Here is a 13,416-nt window from a genome sequence, read left to right on the forward strand (position 1 = left end):
GACTAGAGGGAAAGGAGGAGGAAGAGACATTTTAAAGAAGAGGCAGGGAGGCTGCTAAGAGGGAACTGGGACATAATAATGGACAAAACAGCACAGTGAGTCTACACAAGAGACTACAGAGCAGAGGCCAACAGCTTTAACCCAGACCCCAGGGAAACCTCTTGAATGAACAGTGCTAACCGCTGAGAGGTGAGCCACAAAGCACTGAACAACCCCGGGGTAGGGCCAGACCGTGCCCTTCCGGAGACTGAGCTGAGGCCAGATGTGGCTCCTTGGGCTTGCCTTGGCCAGGCCCGAGTTTCTGGGGCAGATTCCTTGTTTAGTAGTTATTGGACAGCAAGCCTCTGACCTTTTATTCAGGGGAGTCATTGATCCTGCCCCCTCATCTCTGTGCATCAGGAGGGGACAGCAAAAACCCTTCAAGGGAGGTTCATGCCTGTTCCTGGGCAATGGTCAGGCCAGAGCTGACTGCACCCCTCAGAGGGACGCAGAGTGGCCAGAGTTGGCCCTGGGTGCTCTCTTCCTCTTTTTATTGTTAAGGACTTTTTTTTAAATTCCACAGTATCTAGTATCCATTATAGAAAATGATATGGCATGTATTTCTTAAAATGAGAAAAATTTTTTTAACTTTTTAATATAACTTTTCAGTCTTTTTTTCCCCATCTGTAAACATAAATATTTTTAAGTAAGAAGCACTCTCTATAGACTGCTTTTTAATTTCCTTTTCCCTGTAAATTAAGTATCATGAACACCTTCCCATTTCATGAAACATTCTAACATTTTTTTGGCTATTTGATATTATACTGCATGAGAAGTCATAGATTATTTAGTCAGCTCTGTCCTGCTGGATGCTTAGTTTGCTTCTAATTATTAAAACTATATTAAAAGGACTGCTCCAGACACTCTATTAGCTAAATCTTTGTGCATATCCACATGACTTGCTTAGAATTAAACCCTGAAAGTGGAATTTCTGGATCAAAAAATACAGATTATTTAGAAAGCCTTCAACACATATTGCAAAAGAGTCTTCCAGGAAGGTAGTGTTGGTTTATATTTTCAGGGCAGAATATGTTAGTATCTGCTTTCCAATCCTTACCGGCGCTGTGCGGTCCCAGGGGAAAAAAGTTTTGCCTACCCTTTCCTTACTGTGCTATTTTCTGCTCAAAAGAAGGCAAGCAGGGAGAGGTCATTTTTAAGGATAATAGGGACATGTAAGAGTAGAGTCAAAATGCCAAAGTCCAGCTTTATTTAAAAAAATAAAAATCTAATGATGACAAAGAACTAGATGATTTTTTTTTTAAAGGGTAAATTCACTACTTGGGAATGAGTTTTTTTTTTACTGTTTATTATGTATTTATAGCTATGCTGCATCTTCACTGCTTCATGGGCTTTTCTCTGGTTACCGCCAGTGGGAGTTACTCTTAGTTGCTGTGTTTGGACTTCTTATTGCAGTGGCTTCTCTTGCTGTGGAGCACAGGCTCTCAGGTACACGGGCTTCAGGAGTTGTTGCTCCTGGGCTCTAGAGCACAGGTTCAATAGCTGTGGTGCACGGGCATGTGGGATCTTCCCCGATCAGCGATCGAACCAGTGTCTTCTGCATTCGTAGATGGATTCTTGACCTCTGAGCCACCAGGGAAGCCCTTAGGTTTATTTTAATGTTGCTGCTGCTGCTGCTGCTGCGTCACTTCAGTCGTGTCATACTCTGTGCGACCCCATAGATGGCAGCCCACCAGGCTCCGCCATCCCTGGGGTTCTCCAGGCAAGAACACTGGAGTGGGTTGCCATTTCCTTCTCCAATGCATTAAAGTGAAAAGTGAAAGTGAAGTCGCTCAGTCGCGTCCCTTGGCGACCCCATGGACTGCAGCCTTCCAGGCTCCTCCCATCCATGGGATTTTCCAGGTAAGAGTACTAGAGTGGGGTGCCATTGCCTTCTCTGATTTTAATGTTGAGAAACTATTAAAAAAATTGAATAAAACTCGACTTTTATTTGTATCTTTTCTGTCAAAGAGAATGCGCTTCAGAACAGAAAGGATTAGCATGAACGTTAAGTGACTGGGACCAGAGCCCCATGTGGTTTGAGTGACTATGAGGGGTCTTGTCCACTTTAATGAATTCTGCAAGGTCTCTGTCCTGAGGGCATCACCAAACGGTGGTTGGTGGTTTCCGTGGAATCATGAAGGATGAAAGAGGAATGAAAAGATTGCTCTTCTGGCAAACCCATAAATATTAACCAAAAAAAGGAATGCAGGTTCTGAAAATAACAGACTGGTGAACTCAACAACCATTTCAGGTAAAATTCTAGGTTGGATTTCAACAGTATTATGAAAATTCCCCACCTGTGAAGGAAAGAGAACAATATAAAGAAACCGTCATAAGGAATTTCCCCTGTGGTCTAGGGGTTAAGACTCTGCCTTCCAAAGCAGGGGGCACAGATTCAATTCCTGGTCAGGAAGTAAGGTCCCACATGCCATGGGGTGAGGCCAAAATTTTTAAAAATAGAAAAATCAAGCACCATGAACCTCTCATCCAGACACAACAAGTACCCACTCATGGACAACCTTGTTTTTCCATCCCCAGCCTACACCCAACCCCACCATTCTGGTCACCCTGACTCCCTGACTAGGGGGTTTTGAGGCAACCCAAGACGTCATATAATTTCCTCCCTAAATATTTCAATACTATCCCTAAAAGATAAGAACTTTTCCCTCTAAAAATACATAACCACACTGCCAAAATATCAACTATAATTTCTTAATATCTTCAAATAACTGGTGTTCCATTTTCCCTGATTGTCTCACAAAAAGTATTTTTTAGGTGGTTTTGTTTGACTCAGAATCCAAACAAGTTTAGCCCTTTGCATTTGGTTTTCATGTCTCCGAAGTCTCTTCTGCTCTACAGGTCTATCCCCCCACTCCTGATCTTTTTTTTCCTCCTTACAGTTTATTTTAGAGGAAAATGGATCATATGTACTGTAGAAGAGATGGCTGGATGGCATCACTGACTCGATGGATGTGAGTCTGAGTGAACTCCGGAGTTGGTGATGGACAGGGAGGCCTGGTGTGCTGCCTTTCATGGGGTCGAAAAGAGTCGGACACGACTGGGCGACTGAACTGAACTGAACTGAGTACCCATATTCTGGATTTGGCTGATAGCCTCCCTGTGATGTTGTTTAATCCTAACCCTTTTTATTTCTATAAAGTGGGAGTTGAATTTCAAGGCTTCATCAGGTTCAGGCTCTATTTCCAGCAAGGATCTATCACAGGTGGTCTGTGTACTTCCTGTTGCACCACCGCCTGTCTCTCTCCTTACAATGTCAGATATGATCTTCGGGGTTGAGGTATTATCGGCTGGAACCATCCATTAAAAATTTCCGCATGAGCTTTTTACCTAATGATTTTAGGAGACTCTGATTAGCATTGCCTAGATTACAAGATTGTATTCATTTAGGGGTTTCAAATGATAATATTCTAATTATATCACTTTTGTTAGTTTTTTAGCTAGAATATTTCTATAAAGAGAAAAAAGACTTCTTCTATCAATTATTAGGTATCTAAGGTATGGTGAGGTGTGACAAGTTAAGGAAAATGCTGAGTTCTTTCTCTTTATTTACTAGTTTTCAAAAGAGTGAGTTTGTTCCGTGGTTTCCTTCAGAGACCATCAGTGGATTTTTGTGTTTTGTTTTGTGGGTTTGTTTTATTTTGCAGCATTATGAACTCATGGGTAAATATATTTTGTGTATTTTCTTTTATTGCAGTATTTATTCTTATTTATGCTCAAATTATCCAAAATGAGACCAATGAAAGCCTCTTCCATTTGGCTTCTCAGTTCTTCTGATTAGGACCCTAACTGTCCATGTAGCTGGTACAACAAGATAGCCCAGGCTCCTCTTTTATACTTTTTACCTAGACCTGGAATCAACTATTTTTCCAAGGACCCATGGTTCTTTTTAGCGGGAATTGGTATTTAGAGAATTGGAGTTGGTATTGAGAGTCTTAGATTGGATTTTGGCATGAGTGATTTATGAGTATTTTGGAAAGGAAGTGAGAATCACTAGACACCAGGGTCTAGTAAAATTAAAGTCGGCACCATTTATTAAATAAGACATAGCTCATTTCCCAGATGGCGCTAGCGGTAAAGAACCCCGCCTGACAATGCAGGAGACAGATGAGGGACTAGGATTTGATCCCTGGGTTGGGAAGATCCCCTTGAGGAGGGCATGACAACCCACTCCAGTATTCTTGCCTGGAGTATCCCGTGGACAGAGGAGCCTGGAGGGCTACAGTCCATGCGGTCACAAAGAGTCAGACACGATTGAAGTGACTTAGCACGTACACACGCACATTCTAGATCAGGGAGGGGAGAATAGTCCTAAACAAACAACTGGGGCATGATACTGTGTATAAAGAGCTTTGGGGGAAATAATTACACTTGGACTTAAGGAATAGAGCTACAGTGAGGAGGTGATATCTGAGCAATGGGAATAAGCAGGCAGCTGAGGTGGAGTGGAAGATTTGGACAGAGAAAAGAACAGGAGCAAAGCCCTGCAATCATCAAAGTGCATGGCGTGTTTGAAGAAGAGTCAGATTTGCTTCATCTCCTCTGACAGGGATAGTGAATGGAGGCAGAAGCCAACTGCATTCGACATGTGTGTGGACTTCAGCAGGGCATGTATCCAGGCCTCTCATGATATCATTGTGGACAAGATGGAGAAATACAGGCTAACTGATAGGAGGATGAGATAAAGTAACAGCAGTTAGGTGAATAAATGAACCCAAAGGATGCTGATTAGTGTATTAACATCAGCATCGAGGATGGTCTCTAATGGAGTGACATAGGACTCAGTCTAGTTCAACATGTTTTATCAATGATTTAAATAAAAGTAATAGAAAAAATACATAACAGATCTGCAGGTTATAGGGAGCTATAGGAGATAATGAGTAGTCTTAGTGATTGAGTCTAGATTCAAAAAGATACCGTCAGGTTGAATCTATTGAGATAAAATTTCTGGTGATGAATGTAAATTTCCACAGCTGAGTGAAAAACACACACAAAAAAACAGGCACACACAGACACACACAAGCACACAACCTCCTAGAAGAAGCATGGTTAGTAGGTCATACATGGAAAAAATGTAAGGATTTGGATCTGCCTCACATATCATTAGCGTGTGTACAGCAGGGTACACAGTATATGTTGTGTCGACAGTGGGCTACCCAGCTTCCTATTGGAGAATACTTAGACAGAGCCATTGGCCAACTGGGGGAGCTTATACCAGAGTATCTCAATTGATAGAGGAACTTTAAAAATTATAATGAAGTGTCAGAAACCTGAAGTCAAGGAATTCACAGGGTCTACAAGTGCTATAATAGGCAAGGCATAGAGCTGCATGTAGAAGCTTTTCGCTCTATTACCCTAAAGCAATTTAAGTATACAACTGGAACCATTGGGCAGAAGTCAAAGGGAAACAGATGTCGGCTCTGTGAAAAACGTTATAATAAAGTTCTCAGAGGCAGAATAGGCTGCCCCTCAAATCAAACCTACCATTTTAAAGACAGAGATAATTAGCAGGGAAGTCATTGAGGAAAACCAGTCATCTTAAGAAGGAATTGAGTTCTCTTCTATATCAGAGAATCCATGAGCCCCGTTATCCTTAGCAGCTTCTCTTTCAGGCTCCCAGCTGCACATGCTAACTGACATGGCTGATTAGACTCCACCCTGAAATGCTCTTCATTCACAGGGTGCCCCCACACTTTGGTCTTATCATCTCATCCTCCAAGGTACCACTGGAAATGTCACCATATGGCACAAAGACTCAAGAGAGATGGATTCTAGTCTTAGTTTTTCTCATGCTAATCCCAGGACCTCAGGTGTGGTCGGTTAAAGATGACCAAAAAGTCTTTGATGTTCCCCCACTGAGAGAGGGAGTCCAACTCCTCTCCACTTGAACTTGGGCTGGTCTCAATGGCTTGCTTAACTGATAGAATGTGATGGGAGCTGTGGGGCTTCTGAGGCTAGGTCACAGGAAGCCTTGCTGTTGTTACCCATCTTCTTGGAATGCTCACTCTATGAGGAAGCCCCGGTTGTCACTAGGGAAGGCCAGGTAGAGAGAGAGAGAGAAATATGTCCAGCAAGCCCAGTTGCTGCAGCCGTCTGATGCTGGAACCACCCCATCTGAAGCCTCAGACATCAGGTGGGGCAGAGATGCCATCCCTCCAAGTCCAGTCCAAATTTCATATGCTAGAAAAAAGGAATGATTATTATATTTTCAGACACTAAGCTTTGGCATGGTGTATAGCACAGCAGTAGGTAACCGGAATATCTTAAAAGTCATCGTAATTCTTTGGGAGTCAATTTTCAATGTGTAAATGGAGTGAAAGAATCTAATACTTTCTAAGGTCCTCTTCCACTTTGACACTAGTCAACAGCTAACCTTTGTGGTCCCAGCATGCCTTTACCCAGTTTTTAATAACCACTTATTTAATTTATTTTTCTTCCAGCTTTATTGAGATATCGTTGACATACTCTTTACATGCTACAAAATCATTGAGAGTCCCAAAGAACTTTCATGTGTGTGGGTTATACCTATTGATATTTGTCACATTGGAAATTAAAGCTGAGAAATTGCAAAATATTTACTTATTATTTTATGCAAAAATAATAAAAGCCTAATTTATTAACCTTAAAAGTGCATTTCAATATACATTAGGTGCAGACAAATACTGTTTGATTCCACTTATATGACATATCAATAATAGTCGAATTCACAGAGTCAGAAAATGCATTGGTAGATGCAAGGGGCTGGGAAGGTGCAGATGAGGAGGGGGAATGGGGAGTTAGTGTTTAATGGGGACAGACTTTCAGTTTAGGAAGGTGAAAATTTTAGGAGGTGGACGACAGTTGAGAGTTGCTCCACAATGTGAATGTACTTAGTGCCATTGAACTATTGGGTGTGTGTGTTAAATTGCTTTAGTCATGCTGACTCTTTGACCCTGTTGACTGCCAGGCTCCTCTGTCCATGGGATTCTCCAGGCAAGAAAACTGGAGTGGGTTGCCATGCCCTCTTCCAGGGGATCTTCCCAACCCAAGGATCGAACCCACATCTCTTATGTCTCCTGCATTGGCAGGTGGGTTCTTTACTAGTAGGGCCACCTGGGAAGCCCACTGAACTATTAAATAGTATGGTTAATAGTATGTTTTATATTATCTGACTTTTACCGCAGTGAAAAACATTTTTAAAAATCTACTAAATATTAACACAAGCAAAATACTTTTGATGAAATATTTTTCAAAACAAAAAAATTATTGAAAGAGTGGCATTGTTTGACATTTTTGCAAAATTTTTTAATACCTAGCTTTATAGAAGACAACCTGGGTTCTCATATTTGCTTTGGCGCTGAGATGTTGCAATATCACATGTTATGTAACCTCTAGAAAAGTTCGCTGCATACCTGAGAGAAAATGAGCCTGCCTGAGGTAGACCGTGTATTAGTATTTCTATGGGAATAGTTTTGACCTCACAGGCCCACCCCAACACACACCAAATGAATGGTGAGGAAACACTGCTCTAAGGAAATGATGTAGAAAATTAATCCCCATGTTCATTTACTTGTAGCTGATAACTCTGAACAGGTTCAGGTTTTTAGAGTAATTTGTATTTTAAGAAGGAATGAAGTCTTCCTCAGAAGAATCAATCTCTAGTGGCAGCATTTCAAAAACACAGAGGTCTTTGGTTAAGGGTTCCCTGTTCTAGTCCACTTCACAGGACTCTGCCCTCTCAGCCTCCATTGAGTCTGGCCCTGGATAGGGAGAAGCTGTGGCCACAAGACTAGATCCTTCAGAGGCAGGAGGAGAACAAGTATACAATCATGTTTGGGTCATCCACGGCTTCTCGTTTAAGACTGTTTCTTGTTTTATGGACAGAGAAGGGTTCTATGAGTAATTAGCAAAGAATTTAAGATTAGTAACTCTCATTGCCCTCATATTAAGCAATTAGACTGAGTTCTTTATCATGTTGGAAACTATCCTGAGAGACTGCTGTAACATGGAGGTAATATGCTTGTTTATTTAATTAAATTATTGAAAATCAGAAATGATATCATATCTAGACTTTCCTAGCAATGTAGACATTTCCCAGAACTTTTAGCTGAAGATTTTTAGTAATTGCATTGTGCTAATCAACTAAAATGGCCCAGTATAAATGTTAATAAATAAACATAATCATAATCCTAGACATACTCAGTTGCCAAGGACTCCAAGAAGGCATCAAACCCACCCCTCTGCCTCCAGGCATGCTTTATCATCTGATCAAGTCTCAGCAGAAATAACGTTAAAAAATATGTTCTACATTGGATTACTTCTACCCACCTCCTTTATATACTATTTTCAGATATCCTAGTCTAGAAAAGAAAATGTCAGTTAATTCAAGTTATTTCAGAAAACATTCAAAAAGATCAAGATACTGTACAAGTTTGTTCGAAGGAAAATATTTAATGGATCTCCTTATTTCTATAAATGAGGCAGTGAATATATTCTACATGTAAGACCTACTGAGTCTGTATGTATTGAATTGATCTGAGTTATTTGAGGGCTGGGTTAAAGGATTTTATTTTTATATATTGATAGCAACCAAGTTGTAATAAATGATTAATTGAGCATTTTCCACCTAGTTCCAGTAGAAGTCAAATACGTTTTGATGCATTTAAAAGTTCGGGGATTTGAAAAGTTGTATAGACTGAATCCTTCTCCATCAGAGAGCAGACAGACTGAAAACCACAATCACAGAAAACTAACCAATCTAATCACATGGACCACAGCCTTGGCTAACTCACTGAAACTATGAGCCATGCCATGTAGGGCCACCCAAGATGGATGGGTCATGGTGGAGAGTTCTGACAAAATCTGGTCCACTGGAGAAGGGAATGGCAAACCACTTCAGTATTCTTGCTTTGAGAACCCCATGAACAGTATGAAAAGGCAAAAAGATAGGACACTAAAAGATGAACTCCCCAGGTCAGTAGGTGCCCAGTATGCTACTGGAGATCAGTGGAGAAATAACTCCAGAAAGAAAGAAGAGACAGAGCCAAACCAAAAAAAAAAAACACCCAGTGTGGATGTGACTGGTGATAGAAGCAAGGTCTATATGCTGTAAAGAGCAATACTGCATAGGAACCTGGAATGCTAGGTCCATGAATCAAGGCAAATAGAAAGTGGTCAAACAAGAGATGGCAAGGATGAACGTCGACATTCTAGAAGTCAGCGAACTAAAATGGACTGGAATGGGTGAATTTAACTCAGATGACCATATCTACTACTGTGGGCAAGAATCCCTTAGAAGAAAAGGAGTAGCCATCATAGTCAACAAGAGTCTGAAATGCAGTACTTGGATGCAATTTCAAAAATGACAGAATGATCTCTGCTCATTTCCAAGGAAAACCATTCAGTATCATGGTAATCCATGTCTATGCCCTGACCAGTAATGCTGAAGAAGCTGAAGTTGAATGGGTCTATGAAGACTTACAAGACGTTCTAGAACTAACACCCCCAAAAGATATCCTTTCCATTATAGGGGACTGGAATGCAAAAGTAGGAAGTCAAGAAACACCTGGGGTGACAGGCAAATTTGGCCTTGGAGTACAGAATGAAGCAGGGCAAAGACTAATAGAGTTTTGCCAAGAGAACACACTGATTATAGCAAACACCCTCTTCCAACAACACAAGAGAAGACTCTGCACATGGACATCACCAGATGGCCAACACCAAAATCAGATTGATTATATTTGCAGCCAAAGATGGAGAAGCTCTATACAGTCAGCAAAAACAAGACTGGAAGTGGACTGTGGCTCAGATTATGAACTCCTTATTGCCAAATTCAGACTTAAATTGACGAAAGTAGGGAGCACCACTAGACCATTCAGGTATGACCTAAATCAAGTCCCTTACAATTATACAATAGTGGAAGTGAGAAATAGATTTAAGGGACTAGATCTGATAGACAGAGTGCCTGATGACCTATGGATGGAGGTTCGTGACATTGTACAGAAGACAGGTATCAGGACCATCCCCAAGAAAAAGAAATGCAAAAAAGCAAAATGGCTATCTGAGGAGGCCTTACAAATAGCTGTGAAAAGAAGAGAAGCGAAAAGCAAAGGAGGAAAGGAAAGATGTACCCGTTTGAATGCAGAGTTCCAAAAAATAGCAAGGAGAGATAAGAAAGCCTTCCTCAGTGATCAGTGCAAAGAAATAGAGGAAAACAATAGAATGGGAAAGACTAGAGATCTCTTCAAGAAAATTAGAGATACCAAGGGAACATTTCATGCAAAGATGGGCACAATAAAGGACAGAAATGGTATGGACCCAACAGAAGCAGATGATATTAAGAAGAGGTGGCAAGAATACAGAGAAGTACTGTACAAAAATCACTACCCAGAAAATCACCATGGTGTGATCACTCACCTAGAGCCAGACATCCTGGAATGTGAAGTCAAGTGGACCTTAAGAAGCATCAGTACGAACAAAGGTAGTGGAAGTGATGGAATTCCAGTTGAGCTATTTCAAATCCTAACAGATGATGCTGTGAAAGTGCTGCACTCAATATGCCAGCAAAATTGGAAAACTCAGCAGTGGCCACAGGACTGGAAAAATTCTGTTTTCACTCCAATCCCAAAGAAAGGCAATGCCAAAGAATGCTCAACTATTGCTAAGTCACTTCAGTCGTGTCTGACTGTGCGACCCCCATAGATGGCAGCACACCAGGCTCCCCGGTCCCTGGGATTCTCCAGGCAAGAACGCTGGAGTGGGTTGCCATTTCCTTCTCCAATGCATGAAAGCGAAAGGTGAAAGTGAAGTCACTCAGTCATGTCCAACTTAGTGACCCCATGGACTGCAGCCTAGCAGGGTCCTCCATACATGGGATTTTCCAGGCAAGAGTACTGGAGTGAGGTGCCATTAAACTACCGCACAATTGCACTCATCTCATATGCTAGTAAAGTAATGCTCAAAATTCTCCAAGCCAGGCTTCAACAGTACCTAAACCATGAACTTTCAGATGTTCAAGCTGGATTTAGAAAAGGCAGAGGAACCAGAGATCAAATTGCCAACATCCATTGGATCATCGAAAAAGCAAGACAATTCCAGAAAAACATCTACTTCTGCTTTATTGACTATGCCAAAGCCTTTGATGTGTGGATCACCTCAAACTGTGGAAAATTCTGAAAGAGATGGGAATCTGTAATACAGGTCAAGAAGCAACAGTTAGCACTGGGCATGGAACAACAGACTGGTTCCAAATAGGAAAAGGAGTAAGTCAAGGCTGTATATTGCTACCCTGCTTATTTAACTTATATGCAGTGTACATCATGAGAAATGCTGGGCTGGATGAAACACAAGCTGGAATCAAGATTGCTGGGAAAAATATCAATAACCTCAGATATGCAGATGACACCACCCTTATGGCAGAAAGCGAAGGACTAAGGAGCCTCTTGATGAAAGTGAAAGAGGAAAGTGAAAAAGTTGGCTTAAAGCTCAACATTCAGAAAACTAAGATCATGGCATCCGGTCCCATCACTTCATGGGAAATAGACTGGGAAACAGTAGAAACAGTGGCAGACTTTATTTTTTTGGGCTCCAAAATCACTGCAGATGGTGATTGCAACCATGAAATTTAAAGACTTACTCCTTGGCAGGAAAGTTATGACCAGCCTAGACAGCATATTAAAAAGCAGAGATATTACTTTGTCAACAAAGGTCCACCTAGTCAAGGCTATGGTTTTTCCAGTGGTCATGTATGGATATGAGAGTTGGACTATAAAGAAAGCTGAGCACCAAAGAATTGATGCTTTTGAAGTGTGGTGTTGGAGAAGCCTCTTGAGAGTCCCTTGGACTGCCAGGAGATCCAACCAGTCCATCTAAAGGAAATCAGTCCTGAATATTCATTGGAAGAACTGATGCTGAAGCTGAAACTCCAATACTTTGGCCACCTGATGTGAAGAACTGACTTATTTGAGAAGACCCTGATGCTGGGAAAGATTGAAATCGGGAGAAGGTTGGATGGCATCACCAACTCAATAGACATGAGTTTGAGTAAACTCTGGGAGTTGGTGATGGACGGGGAGGCCGGTGTGCTGCAGTCCATGGAGTTGCAAAGAGTTGGACGTGACTGAGCAACTGAACTGAACTGAATAGACCTGTTAAGGGGTCTTCCCAGGTGGTGCAGTGGTAAAAACCTGCCTGTCAATGAAGGAGAAGCAAGAGACAAAAGTTTGATCCCTGGGTTGGGAAGATCCCCTGGAGTAAGAAATGGTGACCCACTCCACTATTTTTGCCTGGAAAATTCCATGGACAGAGGTGACTGGTGAGCTACAGTCCATAGGGTTGTAAAGAGTCAGAACGACTAAGATCACACACTTGTGAATAGACTATATAAGTTAGCTAATACTTACCTGGACAATTACTAGGAGGATCAATGATTTATGTAGCATTGAAGAATATTTTTTTACCCTTAAGATTAAATTATTTGTGAGAAAAAGTCAAATGACAACATGTCAGATGATGTCCTTGAAATTTGGTTTTATGAGATTTTCTAAAATCATAGTTCCTGGGTTATCAAGAACTCTCAAAATAAGAAAATAATCTTTTGGAGGGCTCTCCACAGGCTCTGAAACCTACAGAATAATTCCTTCTTTGATAGTCTATAAATTAAGCTCTGGCCCAAAAGCCACAAAAAAGGCAAAGTGCTTCTGTTTTCAGAGTTTTTCCACCATCAAAGATGGAAGTACATACCTTCTCTCCTTTAGCATGACAGAGATCTTTGTCTAAACCCTGGATATTCAGGGATCATCTCTTTCCAGCCCCCATTCCCACTCACTATGGTCAATTTTGAAAGTTGCAGCTAAACCTTTACTGTCTGGAAAGTGAAAGTGTTAGTCACTTAGTCGTGTCTGACCCTTTGCAACCCAAGGGACTATAGCCCACTAGGCTCCTCTGTCCATAGAATTCTCCAGGCAGGAATACTGGAGTGGATAGCCATTGCCTCCTCCAAGGGATCTTCCTGATCCCTGGATTAAACGTGCGTCTCCTGCATTGGATGCAGATTCTTTACCATCTGAGCCCTGTCCAGAAATAAGTCCTCAAATCCAGCACCAGCTATCATGTTCAATACCAGCAGTACACTTTGATGCCTTATTCTTTGGTCTTGAGTACTAAGAGAGATTTCAATGTTAGTGCTGGAATGAATAGCAGAGCATGCCAGTTTAAAGAATCATTTTAAAGTCTGCCCCCAAGTCTGCTTCATCACTAACTAGTTATATAACCATGGACAAATTGTTTAGCTTCCATAAGTTTAAGAATTTTCATGTATAAAATGAGATGGTGTTAGTCTTTTGATTGTAAGAACCGGAAAACAGAAATCAAGCTGGCTTA

Source organism: Ovis aries, chromosome 6 (assembly GCF_016772045.2).
Source record: "Ovis aries strain OAR_USU_Benz2616 breed Rambouillet chromosome 6, ARS-UI_Ramb_v3.0, whole genome shotgun sequence".
Lineage (NCBI taxonomy): Eukaryota > Metazoa > Chordata > Mammalia > Artiodactyla > Bovidae > Ovis > Ovis aries.